This window comes from Ambystoma mexicanum, chromosome 10 (assembly GCF_040938575.1).
Source record: "Ambystoma mexicanum isolate Mex_15411 chromosome 10, UKY_AmexF1_1, whole genome shotgun sequence".
Taxonomy (NCBI): domain Eukaryota; kingdom Metazoa; phylum Chordata; class Amphibia; order Caudata; family Ambystomatidae; genus Ambystoma; species Ambystoma mexicanum.
Window position 1 is genome coordinate 966732803 of NC_090932.1, and position 14031 is coordinate 966746833.

The following is a 14031-nucleotide window of genomic DNA, read 5'->3' on the forward strand; positions in this document are numbered from 1 at the left end:
ACAGGCATGAGTTTACAAGGCGAAATTTCTAGTAGTATGTTTGTTCACGGCATGTTATCACTTACCTCGGCATCATCGATGACCCTTCTTACAACTTCTCTACTTTCACCTTCAAAACCACAATGGCGGTTTGCCTCGACCTCCTAAATAGAAGGAAAATAAGGCATCTCCTTCCTTTCAACACCACCAAACATCTCTTAACCACTCTTGTCTTCTCTAAACTGGACTTCTGCGCCAGCCTCCTCGTTAGTCTCCCTAACTATGCGGTCTGTCCTCTCAACAAGATGATTAATTTTTCAACCAGGACTCTCTTTAAACTTCGACACTTCACACCCACTTTCTTGTACCATCAACAGACAGGATAGCTGATGATGCGAAACAGGGCCAGATTTAAATGCCTTCTCCTGGTTCACGAATCTGTCCATAGTAAGGTACCACCATATCTATCCTCCTCTGTCCAACTCTGCAAGCCTTCTTGTAGTCTCAGCTCTTCCTCTTCGACTACACTTGTGGAACCTCACCCTCTATGTGCTTCCTCTCACTTTCGCTCTTTCTTTATGCTCAACTTATCAACTTATATGGAATTCTCTCCCCCCGGACATCCGAGAAACAGTCCACACCTATTTGCTCAAAACCAAACTAAAAGCCTACCTCCTCACCTCTGAGTTATCCTCTTAGTCTTCCTCTCCCATCTGCCTTATTGCTATCCCTTGCCTCTAACCTCTTTTTGTCTGTTACTTTTCTCTTCCTCCACTCTAGAACTTCACCCATCATGGTCACACCCCGAACACTCAGCTGTGCCTACCACCTACCTCAACTTAAAAATATGTCTAATCTTGATTGTCCTTCCATGAAAGTCCAGTCATGTATTGTTCCCAGTGACTGTTCAATTTACTCCCCTCCACAACCTGGTCCGAATATTACTCGAAACCACCCCATTGTAAAATGCTCACTACTTCCCATCATATCTGATTTCTTATCTAGTATACATCCTTTAGTGATCAAAAGAACGTTGCTCCTCCCTATATACAAAGAAATAAATATTTGAAACCACAAAAACTGCTTTTAAATTGTTTATGCTGCACACAGGTCTGTGACGAGTGCTTAGCCCCCTGAGCGATCATACTGCCTATGAACTAATGTGTGCCTCTGTAAAATACACCCAGTAATAGTGAGTTGAAGAAGGCAACAGTGTCCATACTGGTGGTGCGAAAGAAAGAATGCAGAGAACAGCTAGAACATATTTTTGCAACAGTTTTCAATGATCTGCAAAACAAAAATGTGGCCTTTCGCCATTGAAGTCTTCCATTTAATGTGTCTAAAATAAACGTGTGATAAAACATCATGTGGTTTACAGTCACTCAGGCGGGTTGCTATTCCCATAACAGGAGTACAATTACTGATGCCAGACAAATGAAGTGGCATTATAGGAATCTCTTTGATGATCACCCTAATACATGCACGAGCGCCTCTTCTTTTTTAATTCAACGTCTAGATTTGTACGAAATAAGTAGTTGAGAAAGACGTCCATGATACTTTCTTCAGAACCTGGGTGTTAAGAAATAGTTTGTGTTGCTCCATAAACGAACAAGAAGGAACACTCACACTGGTTTGTGGCTACTTACATTTCCAGAAACGGCTGCCTAGTTAGAAAATTGACAGTTGTAGGTACATTTTTCATTGCTGTCGGTAAGGCAGATTATTTTGACATACCACATGCACAACCTCAGTCTTCTCTGGTGCAGCACACATTCATATTTTGTGAAGGTTGTGCAATTATCTCTGTCGGATACATTTTAATGGTAACAAAATAACTGTTGGTTCCTAGATGCACTTGAATGTGGCCTGCACCACCTAGATATGTTACTATTTTCTTGAATATTCCTTTTATATACTGATGGGCCCTATCTAAAAATAAAAATTCAAGATTTGCGTATGTTTGATTTTATTTTCATATTTGTACTTTCCTTTAGAGCAACAGTCTGCAACCTGCAACACTCCAGGTGTTTTGGACTACACCTCCCTAGGTCCTAAACCATTGACTGTGCTGACTAGGGCTCATGGGACTTGTAGTCCGAAACATATCGAAAGAAAGAAGTTGAATAATCCGGCTTTCGAGCCTGTAATGTATGCTAACCTTATAGGATAGCGTGTACTCATTTTGTCCTGAGTATTTGGAAATCCTTGGCGTAGTGTGACAGATCCTGAGCCTTGTGACACTGCTTGCCCTTATTTTCTCTAGAGAGGGTGTGGGTGGACGGGGCAGGGTTTGTTTGTTCTTTGATCACCATTTTATTTTTCCACAGTTTCCACAGAGTTTTTGGCCGAATATTTTTAGCTGAAAAAACATTTTTTTAATAGTTTTATTTGGGGGGCTGCACCCCGCATTCCCTACTTCCCTATTATCCAGTCCCTATTTCCCCCACACACACCGACCCTTTATATACCCTTACCCACCGACCCCCATATTTTTCGATGAGTTTTTTACAGCTGAGAATTTTCAGCAAAATACTCAACGAAAATAAAGCCTGGTGATGTAACAACGTAATACCCTCTGGGGCATAGCCACATATGGATACGTGCTGGGACTTTTCAGTTTGGTAGTCGGAAGCGGCTGACATTCTGTACACCAGTACTCGTTGGTACAGATCCTCAGTGCGGCTTGACTGCTGGGATCGAGTAAAGCGTGCGCGCGCGGGTGTGGGTCCTCTCCTTTAGCAGGAAGTTGCAGGACCTGCCCTCGACTGAGCAGACGGCGGCGACTGCGGCGACGGAGACGGAGCGAAAGTGGAGATTGAACTCAGGGAGCTCAGGGCGGCCTCGATAGATCTTGTGTGTCGAGTACACCTGTGAGGTTGAGACAGAGGCAGCAGAGGCTCAGAGGTGGGTGCCCGCGGCAGGTCCGCGGTGGCGGCGACCTGAAGTAGCCTGTGGTCGCGAGCCCAGCCTAGCGTTCTCTTGTGATACTCACGGTATTTACAAACCCGCGGGGCACCCGCGAGGCACAGAGGCACAGAGATATAGAGGTGAGTGTTCACAGCGGCCTGAAGTAGCCCGCGGTGGTGACCCCTGCCATATCCGCCATCTCCATAGATTATCACGTCCGGTGGGCCACGTATTAGCGTTAGTATTGGTATTAGTATTAGTATTAGTACTAACGCGTAGCCAATTTGCCAAATAGTGACAGCCACCCTGACCGGCTCAATTGATACCGACAGCACCCTTACATGAGCCTGAGTCTGTTGGAGAAACAGTGAGTGAACCGGGGCTTGTGCTAATACATAAACATTGATACCGGTATTGATAAAGGGTGGGCTGTTGTCATTTATTTTTAGACAGCAGTGATCTCGGGCCGCAAGTCCCCGTTTATAAGTCTCCCTAAACGAGAGCATCAGAAACTATTCTGAGACAATCTGCAGCTCGCTGACAGAAACTTTGGAGTGGATAGCGGAAAGGAAGTGACCGGGGCCGGATTTAGGCTATATAAAGCAAAAAAGGGGGAGACTGTGGGAGATTTTACTCCTTTGATCACCCATATTTCTTTGGCCTAATTTTCAGTCAACGAAGGGGTAAGAAATGGCCCGTTATAATTTAAGGAGTGGACAACACGTTGATGATTTAAGAGCTCCAGAATGGGATGGTTCCTATATTGAAAAGTCCCTGCACAAGGATGTGAACCCCGTAAATTCTCAAACTCCGATTGCCTCGACAAGAAATAACAACATAATAGAGGCACAAATCCATCAAGAACTTCAAGTGGATAAACTAACGGAGGGAGAAATTTTAAGGGACTCAACCAGGAACACCCCATTTAGACAGGTGAAAGATTTTACCCTGACATCAACTAATATAAAAGGGACTATTGATTACTACTTTCAGAAATCTGCACAAGAAAATCTAAATGAATCTATGCCACATTCCCTAAAACCTTCTAATCAAAACATCAACTTACAAACGGAGAACAGTGGATCTGAACCACTCATCCCAGTTATGGAACTCTCAAGGACCCCAAATCATCTGTTGAATTCGGTACAGAATTTACAACTGTATGAGGAAAGATTAAACTCAACAGTGGCATCAAGAGGGGACACGGTCGCGTCTGACGGAATTTTACTGAATCTACCAGTGCAAATACCAAGTACGATACAGGGAAACAAGAACCAAGACCCAAATGATGGTGACTCCTCTCTTTCGGCTCTAAATTTTGTTTTAAATTCCTTGGTGAAGGTTTTTGACCTTCTAAAAAGAGATGTGCAGACCCATACAGGGATTTTAATGGAAATGACAAAAGATATCGAACAACTCGAATTTTCAGTCGTAGGCCAAAATAATGTAATAAACTGTTCAGTTCTGCCCTTGATGATAAAGATGGAAGATAACTACACAAAGCATAGTGGAGATTTAATGGAAATTAAGCACCAAATGACTTCTCTTATGAGTGAGAATAAAGAGATTAAGGATCTGTTATTGCAGATTAACGAAAGAAATGTACCGACTTCTTCATTAAACCAAGACCTAGCAATTAAAACAAAAGATTCAGTCCCCGAATTGAACACCTTTGGGGATGATACTCCCCTATCAGAATCAATAATGGAAGAATTCTGCCGATTGGCACAGATTGCTGAGTCAACGGTGGAACAGCTGACGGAAGATCGACGGGAAACAATAGAGAACCATGAAGATGAGGCAGAAAACAACTATATGTGGAAGAAGAGTTCGCAACAATCTTACAAGAGAAGGAGGAGAGAAAAGCGGAAGAACCAAAAACAAAATAATACAGACTCAAATTCACGAGGTCGACAAGAAAAGAAAACAAAAAACGTGAAGAATATTAGATCAAAAAAATCAAAGGTAAATAGCTTCGTTAAGGGGATTTCAGATCCTGCAGAAATTAAGGAGAATAAAAATATCTTGGATAAAGATGGTAGAAGCAAAGGTAACGACTCTCTACAACAAGAAAGAATTGCCGGGGTAAACAAACCCAGAAAACAACAAAGGAAAAGACATCAGATTGATAGAATCCCCGACGTAGAAGGAGATGTACACCTGGTAAAGAAAACAATGAGTACTCAAACAGAAGGGAAAACTGCCGACCTGGACAGAAATCAACCTCGACATGACTCGATTAGATCAGAGACTACAGGGAAGTTGTTAAAAATAGCTCCTATATTTCTTCAAAAACAAAATAAGGCTTTCAAAGTACCAATGCAGACCCAGACTGGCCTAAGAATCGCCCCAATATTCAACCAAACAAAAATAAAGACCGGAGATTTGGTGGTTACTCAGGATTCTAGGATGGGTCATGCAGAGGATACAATATGCATTCAAACATCAACATCGAATACGAATGACTACGATCAAACCAAAGAGGTAAGAAGAGAAGAGACTATTAACATCCCAGTGGGAAACTCACCCTCTGAAATGGTAATTGAAAGAACAACAAATTCCCAAGATGATCCGAATCCATATGCAATCCCGAGACTGTGGCTTACAAATGAGGAAAATCGTATGTCTGGTAAACCATTGAATAGGAGCTCGATTCTATCACTGGTTAAAAAACTCCCAGAACTATATTTATTTTCCACAAAAGACATTGAATATGTTCGTTTCCCGGAGCCAGAATGTATCAGTTTAGTTGAAGTTGGATTTGTTTCCAAATTGGGGGTAAAAGCTTTTTTAAACCTACAAGAAAGATTAAGGGAGGTGGGTTTGGAAGTACATGAGCAATTGCCATCTCACGTAATAGAAATGATCGAAACTGAGGAACACGAGTTAACTAAGGGAAACACCTCCTTACTGCATGAAACCAATCGGGGAAAAAACGAAAATATTATTAATGATGGGTTACAAATAACATCTTGGTCAATGCTACCAGAGATAATTATGCAAGTCTGCCAGAAGTTGGGTGTATCACAGAGGTCTCTTTAATAGTGACAAATTGAGAATCACTAGTTGGAACTCTCTGGGATCCAGTTCATTCAAAAATAATAAAATGAGAGCGTTGTTATTTGGGGGAAACGATTTGATCTTGCTACAGGAAACATGGTTAGTAAACACCCCGGAACTTGAAGGCTTTGCATTGATAGCACAACCAGCTAACTAAAAAGCCAAGGGAAGACCGACGGGAGGTTTGCTGATCGCCTGTAGAAAGACTTTGTTTAAAGAAATAACAATGTTACCTTGCAAACAGGAAGGAATACTGGTGGTGAGAGTGGTCACTTCCCCCAAAAGTTCTCCAGGCAAGGAGATAATAATTATAAATCTGTATTGGAATCCCGTGAGGGAAAAACTTTCAGAGTTTCTAGAGTCAATTGCAATAACTCTTTGTGACATTAATATAATGTACTCTGGGGCACATCTATTGGTAGCAGGAGATTTAAATTCGCAATGTATCAAATCCAAAAGCCATACAGGGAAAATGAAAGAAGCACGAATAATGGGAGAAAATGGTCGAACTTCTTTGAGGACTGGAATTTAAAATTCCTAAATGGCTCTATAGAAGGTGATGTTCCATCGGTCACAACGTGGGAGAGGGGTTCCTCGGAGTCGACACTGGATTACATGCTTTTATCAACCGAATGTTTTGATACTTTTGTATATTTTTCAGTGGCCGATGGTGGAACAAGTGATCATAAGCGATTAGTCGCCCATTTAAATTGGTTTAGTGAGGAAAAAATAGATATCTGGGACTAAAGAGTAGAAATCAATGCACAGAAAAATCGGTTGATAAAATACAAGAGGGAAGGAGAGCGGTTAAATAAAGCCCTGAATGGATTCGTCAATTTAGGAGAACAAAATATTTTGCACCAGCACTGTGACCCATCACGGTTTCATGAATTCTTATGGTCAATTGATCCCCCGTCAAGCACCCAAAAGGGTTCGCAGCGAGTACACAAACACTTTTTTGATGAAGCAGTCTGGGTAAAAAAACGCGAGACGCAAAAACAATTAAGACTCGCCAAGAAACAGGCTAAAAGTTTACTAGATCTAGAGATAGTATCAAAAAAAATTAAAAATGATTTGAAGAGTTGGACTAGACAACACAGAGGAAAACTATGGCAGAAAGATGGGGAAGAGATGCTGTGTGCATTACAAAATAATTCCTCGCGAAATTTCTGGTCATTAATAAATTCTCCTCTATTACATCAAACCATTGCACAGACGAATAATGTGTCGGAAGCTAATTGGTTAACTTATTTCAGCACAAAATATCAGGAACCAATGGGAGGACAAAAATATAGAAGTGATAATGGAAATTGGGGTTTAAATTTTGACAAAGAGGATATTTTAAATTTGATCCTAAAATCCTCGGCGTCGAGATCTGCGGGCCCAAATGGACTAACTTACCAAGTCCTCAAAGGAAATGGGACACTGTGGGCGGAAATCCTATATACCCTGTACAAAAATGTAATCGCTAATAGAATAATTCCATCTTCTTGGAAGACAGCAATTATAATCCCGATCTTTAAGAAGGGGGATCGCAAAAACCCTATCAGTTACAGGCTGATTACACTGCTTGATGTAGAAAGCAAGTTGTTTACTAGTCTGATATTAAAAGAACTTGAAACATGGGCGAAACAAAATAACATAATCCCTAAACAGCAGACTGGATTTAGAAAAGGCCATTCAACTTCATTGAATGGTATAATATTAGCTTCATTATCAAATCTGAAAGATAAAAACAATAAAGGTAGACTTTATGGAGCATTTATCGATTTGTCAAGCGCTTTTGACATGGTAAATCGAGATAAATTATGGAGCAAGCTGGAACAACAAGGGGCACCCAAAACTCTAATTAACATACTAGTAAAACTTCACGAAAGAAATACAGCAAGAGTAAGACTAAATATGGATGGATATTTGTCAGAATACATAAGCATAGATATGGGGGTAAGACAGGGTTGTATGGTTGCTCCATTTCTCTTTAAGTTTTACTTGGGCGATTTTGAAGATGCCCTAGAATCTTCTTCACTAATAAGCCCTAAGGTGGGGTCTTTGGTCGTAAGATGGCTTATGTACGCGGACGATATAGTCCTCCTTGATAGGACTCCCATCGGTCTACAAAGATTGTTGAACGCTCTCGACAAGTATATGAAACTAAATGACCTGGTTGTAAACCCAGATAAATCTAAGATCGTAATATTTGAGCAGAAAGGTTGCAAAGAAATAAAATATCGGTGGTCAATTGGCAGTAACCAGATACCGGTTGTAAAAGAAGTAATGTATCTGGGCTTCACTGTGTATGCGACCCCTACAGTTGGGAAACAGTACGGTGAAATCCTGGCTAAAGGGACACAACTAATAGCTCAGATGAAGAAGATTGCCAGCCTTTATGGCAAATTTTCAATCATGCCTGTCATAAATTTTTATGTGGCCAAAGTAATCCCAGTACTATTGTACGGAATTGAATCTAAACCTTTGTTGTGGTCAATAGACTGGCAAAAAATAGAAGGTTACATTTGGAAACAGGTATTAGGATTGCCTAAAGGCTTACACACGATAACTCTCAGATACGAGCTTGGATTAAAATCTTTAAAATACGTAGTTGATTGGAAACTCCTGTCCTTGTATAGATCAATTATTGTGCCAATGACTAATACATTATATGAAAATCTCCTAGAAAATATGAATTTAGATTCCTCACTCATTTTGACAGAACTCAAAAAGATAGCAGAAAATCTTATGACTTATTGTGAATCAGATAAATTAACTCTGAGTTCAAACCCGCTGAAAGTTAAGAAGTCCTTATCTCTGAGAGACTGGATCTCAACAGGGGACATGGTGAGATCATCCTCCATTCCTGAAGGGTTTTTTAAGTACGGGAAAAAACAGGGTGTAGTACCAAGATACTTGATGAAGTTCCCTAACCCAAAAGGAAGACCAAATTTTATGAGGGTACGGTTAAATTTGATCAAAACTGGATCAGTGTTAACCAAATGGGGAGTCACTGAAGGGGCTCGCAGTTTATGCATGGAATGCTCAGATTCAAGTAAACAAACGCTAGAGCACCTGCTAAGATTCTGTAAAGGCACTTGGAAAACTAGGGTGGAATATTTAGGGAATTCAGTTGGGTCATTGGATAGATTATCTTCCGATGCCTTCTGGGCAAGAATGATTGCGGGTCATGAAACAAAATTAACCTTAAATATTTTAAGGGTCTTGCAAAAGACAGGTTTTATCTCGTCAGAATACTGTTGATTTATTGTCAAAATAAGGGAAAACTAATTAGATATTGACGTGATGAATTTAATTTTAATATGCTAATTTTATAAAATTGTGACAAATTGATTTCAAATGTTATTTAGATATATTTTATAAATATGATGTTTTTCTTATATGTATATATGTATTGTTTTTGTATTTGAAAAAAAACCCCAAATGAGGTTATATCACAATAAAAAAAAAAAAATAAAAAAAAAGACTTTTCAGTTTGAGTTGCACTGGCAGAATTTCTTCAACAACAGCTTGGTCTTTCTCTCTATGATGTTTTGAGCTGTTTCTGAATTTTCCAGTGCAGTACACCGCTAGTGTCTACAAGGGGATGTTACTGGGAATTTCAAGACTACAGCGAATGGCAAAATGGGAGCTATCTGGGAATATTACTCTCAAGCGTACTTCGAAATGCAAGCTAAATGTGATTTTGATACTGGGAACATAGTGCGGCTGTCAAGCTTACGTTTACTGAGGATGTCAAGCTTACTGGGAATATCATGCTGGGTGCAACCTTGGAGTCACACTGGTTACAAACTGGGAATGTCAAATGTACTGGGATGGACAAACTTGGAGCATAGTGGGCATGTCAAGTTTACTGGAAATGCAAAACTGGGAGCGGGTGTGTCAAGCCTACAGCGAATGTCAAACTGAGAGCTTACTGGGATATCATGTAATGACATCTGTCAAAGGGAAGAAGGAACAAAGCCAGGGACACACAACTCTGAAACATACAATGCGCTTTTCTTTTCAATACACCACTTTTGTTGTACAACAATAACCAGGGGTTTCCTGGGTAGAGGTAAACATCCTCTCCATAGGATGAGAACAAAAAGGATGGAAGGATGTGGCTCATGTTGGATCTTTCTTGGCTGGTGCTGATCCCCTGGACTTGTACTCTCTGTGGGACCATTACCCCTCATGCCTTGGGTTGTCTATATGGGCCCAGGCATTTGACTCTACAAGATTGCTGAACCCTATCCGGCCCTCAAGCGAAATGCAAGGCCCTTGTACAATGTGACTGTATCCACGATCAAGGTTTTAAGCACTTACCCCTCACTCCCCTCTGGTATCTCCCTTATTTCCCTTGCCTTTCTCTCCTCCTCTCTCTCTGATTCTCTTCTCCTCATCATTCTGCCACACTCTCACATTATCTTCTACCACCATACTGTTTCACCACACACTTCCTTCTCTCTCTCCCCCCTTCTGTTCATTGGTTTAATCTCTTCTCTCCCTTAACCACTTCCTCCCATCTATTCTATTTCCTTTCTAGCTTCTCTGTTTCTCAATCTTTCTTCAACACCTCTGCTCTTCCCTCACTTCTTTTTTTCCCTCTCAGCCTCTTTGTAAAACATCCCTACCACAATCACTTTTCTCTCTCTCTGCTTCTCCTCCTCTGGCCTAGTCCCACCCCTTTCCACTTACAACACTCCACTGTTTTCCTTCTTACATCCTCTTGTCTTCTTTGCTTGCTTTCTACCTCCTCTGGTATTCTCACTACTGGTTTTACATCTTTCAAGCATCTGTCTCATTCAACCACCTCATTTCTGGTCTCTCGCTCTACTCTTTACCTCATCTGCTCTTCTGTACTGCCTCTCTTCCTCCACTGATCTTATCTTTCGCCTCTCCAGCTACTTGCTCGACCACCATGCTTTTATCTGCAACTCCGTACCTCAGCTCCTAATGCCCACGATTCTCCTTTGCACCGTCTCTCTCATATGGTTCTGTGAGATTGGGACCAGAATGTATAATTGTCTGAGTGTGAACAGCTGTGTGCATAGCGTGAGGGGGACCTGTGATTCGCTGCATCCTCTTTAGACTACAGATTCCCCAGCTGGTATGTGTCGGCCAGTGGACCTCTGTGTTTCTGCTGCAGACGTCCCACAGTCTGTGTCAGCCATCTTGGAATCATTCAGTCCTTTGCTGATGCTTCACCACTAACCATTCACTTTGATGCCTCTCCTGACTTGAATCCATGTAGGTTACTATTTCTGACTCCACCTCACCCTTCTTAGGACCCCACAAGCAAGGATGCACTTGGTCTGCAGTCGTCCTGCCAGGAGTACTCGTGAACCACAAGGTTTTTGGTAACTTGGTTACACTGATTTTCCCATTTGGCTAATGGGGTGCATGTGTGGATGTCCTGCTTTTCCTTCCCAAATTAGGAGCTTTTATCAGTATGCCTATACTTCCTAGGTAACAATTTAGTTTTCTGGCATGACGGATCCTACACACAATAAAGTACAGACCAGCTGGGTTGTCAGTTTATAGCACTGCACCGCCTGACTATAATAAGGTTGGTATTAGGGATAAGTAAATATGAGTATTGGTTTAGGACTGCTATAGTGGAAAGGCCATGGCATACAACCCTATGCTAAATTAAGAAATGAATGATGTTTCAATCATAATCTATTGAAACAGCCTTTAATCATAATTGGCCTCATTGCAAAGTTGGGGGTGCAGACAAAAAGGGGCGGTAGTTCTGTTACTGGCACTTTTCCCACACCACCAAATTATTATTTTTGGTCGATTTACTGCAGCTGTCAAACATACACCTGCAACCTCTGCACTGGTTCTAAAGAGAAGGAGCTACAGATTAGGGGGACTGATGCAGCAGGGCCCAGGTCTATACTATGCTTTTGGCATGGAACTTTCTGAAGGGGGGTCTGGTCAGCAGACCACCATTGCTGTGATGCAATTACCTGCATCATTTTAATAAAAAATGTAATAAAAATTTTAAAAGCTAGGGCTTCTAACCCTTACCAGATGACAATTCCACACAGGGATAGTGAAAACTGTGCCAGGGTGGAGAAGTGACTTAATGTCAGTAAGAAGGGGTCCTAACATACAGGACCAATGTCCCACCCCTACTCTAATTCACTCAATTCCAGGGCATTTGCTCCCATGAAAGATTTCAAGTCGCTCACAGTCTCATAGTGGTTTTATGGGCCAACACACGTCTTTACTTGGCCTTGATCAATGATTCCAGCAATGCTCAATCCATGGGGTCGCCATATCCTTGTGATGCAGTCCTACTGGTGCAAGAACTTAAAGCATTCCTCATTGCCCTCGGGTTCTTTTGTAGATGCTTTACAGAGGCAATACCTTATACGTTTCCCCCCTTGCCTTAGAGTTCTATGTCGATGCTGTATTGAGGCAAGCCCTTGTAGCATCCTCCCTCTTACCCAAGGAACCTCTGCAGATGCTTTACAGTGGTCAGCATTGTAGAGTTCCCCTTTTTACCCTAAGGGATCTGATTCTCCCACCCATTTATTTTTTTGTCGGGCTGCAATAACTCTTGCCCCCCAGCCAGGGTAGTGCTTCTGGGCTTGAGTCTACCTTAAGCTCTGATCAGATTCTCAGGCTCAAAGCTTTTCTTTAGCTCTGGTGGCTTTGTAGAGACCACCTTCTTCTGGGATAATGCTCCACAACTAGGGATTATCATGCTGTTCACTATGCTAAAGCTCCTACAAGCTTCTGCATCACAGCCCGTGCCAGCTCAGCACTTTGCTTTCTCCTGAATACTTGCACTGTCTGGCCTTGTGGCCAAATTAGCTTGGCCACCTCTGATTCTTCTTCTTCTCTTTATCATCTCACTAGTCTGGCAGCAGCACCCTGTACCATCATTCTAACAGCCCAGGTACTGGTCATTTCTGTCCACTTTTAAGGTTTGGCTGGGACATTCATTGTTTTAGTCAGGAAGTGGTTTGGCAGTCTTGTTTTGTCATTAAGGTGAGGTTCTGTGATTGGTATGTGCCTTAGCGTTTCACTTCCTCTCCAGGTGCATGTTCTTATCTCCCATGTATTCCCAGTTGTGGTGTGGTTTTCTAAATGAAGTAATTGGGTCCATACCCGATCCTCAGCTGGATGAGTGTTAGAGAAACCTGCCCGCCATCTTGGCATCAGGCACTGGCTTCATTGCCGGGTGGTCCTGTCTTTAGGCTCGTGAAAATGCTGGTGAATTCCCACGCAGGTCCACAGTATATCTGCACAGTACACAAACACTTTATCGGTGCTTCTTGGTTTTGCACAGGGTTTTTGTTGGGCTCTGTTCCACAATCCACTCTTGGGAGTACACACCTGATTTGCACACTAATTCAATGCTCACAATTTATTTGTGGATTCATGATACCAAGACGAAAAGCAATTCTCCTGTCTGAAATGTATTGTGAGTGGACCCTTCCTGATACTAATTCTCGTAGGCTTTTTTCAATTAACCCTGTGTAGCTCCAATAATGGTGATGCTTGGCTTTTTCGCTCAGTTTTCATGAAATGCATCTCCTGGTGGGACACTTTACACATCTCTCTTTTAAGGGATAACTGGAGAGCATCTGTCAAAGGGCACCCGGGGTTCAGTGGCAAGGGATGGGGTACTGGGAGATCATTCATGTACCTCCTCCAGGCATTGTGTCACCTAGTAGGTGGCATCTTCTGGACCCTTGATGTTCCCTGTCTTCCCCTATGGTTCCCCTGTAGGTAACTCTGCTGAACATTATCTCACGATATATCGTGCCATACCTTGGTACAAACTGTCATGACATGACATATCATTTTATGATATATGATCTCATGACATATCATGGCATGATATAGATATTTTAGTGAAAAGTTCTGAAACTATTTGATTGATCATCAGAAAAATGCTGGATCAGGCTAATAAGCCTTCCAGAGACGACCATGAAAGCAACACAAAAATGATCTAGTAACAGATGCTCCCACACTAGTGTTTTAAAACTAAAGCATAATTGAATCCATTATTCATTGTTATTAACTAAGATTTGAAGGACAGTACACCAAGTGGAACTCATAAGTAAGCTTTGC

The 14031-nt window shown here is 41.7% G+C and overlaps 1 protein-coding gene across 1 annotated transcript in view; it reads left to right on the top strand.

The window, feature by feature from the left end:
- PLD1 (phospholipase D1) overlaps positions 1-14031 on the top strand; it is an 886935-nt gene that overhangs the window by 119083 nt on the left and 753821 nt on the right. The window lies entirely within an intron of this gene.